The following is a 2500-nucleotide window of genomic DNA, read 5'->3' as shown; positions in this document are numbered from 1 at the left end:
GGCTACTTCCGTCGTTATCTCATTCTTTTTTCCTTCCTCACTCTCATTCTGTGTCTCACATTCCCTCCTTTCTGGTTTTCCCATTCCATGTTAGTCTTTATCATTATCATCATTTAATTCCGACGTTACCTCCTTGTCTTTTCCTCTACAATTTTATTTTTCCCTTCTGCGTTATTCCTTACTGTCATCATCGTCACCATCTCCACCATCATCATTCTCCGGTCTCCCACGCCCGTCGTTATCTCAGCTCGTCTAATCTCCCTGACTCAGCCAATCCGTAAAAAGATCAAATTGCCACTAAAGTGTAACGGGTTTAACGAGAAGTGGTTTGATTAAAACAAACCCGAGACGTTTGTATCTTTGGTTTAAAGTCGAAGAAGACTATCCTGCCTCGTTTTCTCTCGAGCCGGTTGACTGAATCACTGAATTTGAATACTTCTCGGGAAAGTCGCCATAAACATTAAAAGTAACGGTGCTGGTATTTAGTTTCTTATCGTCAGCGAATTGAGGTTTCCTTGTCACTGTTTGAAAGGGGTGGTTATGGGGGATGGGAAATGAAGATCAGCCTGCAGGTATTTTGATCATCCGCCTCATCATCATTAGATAACGTTGACGGGGGGTGGGGGAAGTAATGGGGAAAAATCCCTAAACAGTCCCTAGCACCCTTCCCTGACTCCCTCCATCCGCCCCCCGCCCACAACACCAACCCTATGGCTTCTGGTGCGTGGGAGGCACGCTTTTGATAACGACCCTCTTTTCCCTCCCACCTGCTGTTGGCATGTGGAGTCAGGGAGCTGCGCCAATTACAGCCATATTTCATATCAATGAGATTCGATTGATAACATATCGGGTGGGTCTCTTGAGTCTTTCCTTACCACCAGGTGTTCTCCTTCTTCGGGAGGACCTTTTGCTGTATAGCGCGTCAAGCGAAGGGGGATCCTAGTACCATTCTCATAAACGTCCTTATTCTCCTCTAAATTGATTTTATAGTCTCAACTTCAGGAGATCCTGCTGTCCTTACCTTGCTCTTCCTTCTTCTTCCAAGCCTCTGTACGTCGTTTCTCTCCCCTCCCCCTTCCCCTCCAACACCCCAACTTTGACCTAGTAGTCTCAACCTTAGAAACTCCTATCTGATCCTCCCTTTTTTTTTTCTGCCCCATAATCCTACTGTCTTAAACTCAAGACCTTCTATTCTTCACTGACAACCCCAAAATCCTACAGCCTCAACGCCTTTAGGAATTACTACTGTTCGCCTCATGTACTTGTTTTCACTTTGTTTCCACTTTATTTCCGCAACAAACCCCAGGAACTCCAACTCTTCTTTGTCTGTATACCCCTTTTGCTTCAACCTCTCCCCCCACCTCCACACACTCACGCACACACACACACACACACACACACACACACACACACACACAGCACCTTAAACCTATAGTCACAGTATAGGAACTCCTATTGTCCTTCCCGGCCATCTTTATCCTCAGTTCCCAATTCTCCCTACGTCCTCCTCCTCCTCCTCCTCCTCCCCTCCTCCTCCTCCTCCTCCTCCCGAAAGGCAAAGACCCCCAGAAGCGCCGTAAGTGAGCATGGCATTTTTTGAGGTCGTCTGTTATGCTTCTATTTCCCCACCATGATGAGCAGAGCGGAGATAAAAGGACTCTACCTGATAGCTACTTTCCGGTCACGGCGGGTGGGCCTGTGTCATCCAATTTCTACCTGATGGAGAGAAGAAGAAGAAGACGCAGAAGGGGGGTGGGGGAAGGAGGAGGAGAAGGAGGTGGTGGCGGCTGCAAAGGGGTATGTATGCCACATAAAGGTCGGTCGGTGGTGTTCCCTGTCTGTCGCTTCTGTCATCCACAGGACACGTATAGAGATTATAAAAATCACTCGTATTCTTTTTTTTAGAAAGTTCGATGATTCATAAAGATAATAACGTGGTATATGGCGTTTATTGTAATTAAGTCTTCCGCGTTTTTCATTTAAATGTTTTTTGTTTTTTTCCAGCTGAAAAGTCTTAATATCTTTGATGTATATCGTGTTTATCGTCAGGGGCAATTATTATTTTTATTAAAATGTTTGTGTTTTATGTGTGAAGGAGAAGCAGTCGAAGAACCTACAGTAAATCTTAAGTTTATTTCGTGTTTCTCGTCATTGTATTTTTATAAAAAAATTGTCTTATTTAGAAAAAAGCCCAGATACATTTTTTATTTATTGCAGCAAAATTGATTTATTGCTAAACCAAATTGTTTGCACGCGTTTCTTTTTAAAATGACGCGCCTTTAAATCCTAGATGCATTTCTTGATTTTGAATTTTAGAGATCTCTGAGTTCTCTGGATATATTTACACCTTTTCGGTTCATGGTGTGAAGTTTCGTCGAATCCTCAGATGGGCACCGCAGTTGTCCGCTGGAAAAACAAGGGAAGTTCGGCTCCGAATTGAAATTCGGCGCCCGCGAGTTATTCCCGTCTATTTGTGAAGTAATTCTGATGAAATGTTTGC

At 44.1% G+C, this 2500-nt stretch overlaps 1 protein-coding gene across 1 annotated transcript in view; it reads left to right on the top strand.

Moving 5' to 3' along the window:
- Nos (Nitric oxide synthase) overlaps nucleotides 1–2500 on the top strand; it is a 447341-nt gene that overhangs the window by 204680 nt on the left and 240161 nt on the right. The window lies entirely within an intron of this gene.

Source organism: Macrobrachium rosenbergii, chromosome 6 (genome assembly GCF_040412425.1).
Source record: "Macrobrachium rosenbergii isolate ZJJX-2024 chromosome 6, ASM4041242v1, whole genome shotgun sequence".
NCBI lineage: Eukaryota > Metazoa > Arthropoda > Malacostraca > Decapoda > Palaemonidae > Macrobrachium > Macrobrachium rosenbergii.
Note: the sequence above shows the minus strand (reverse complement) of the source record. Positions and strands in the feature narration are given on the sequence as shown.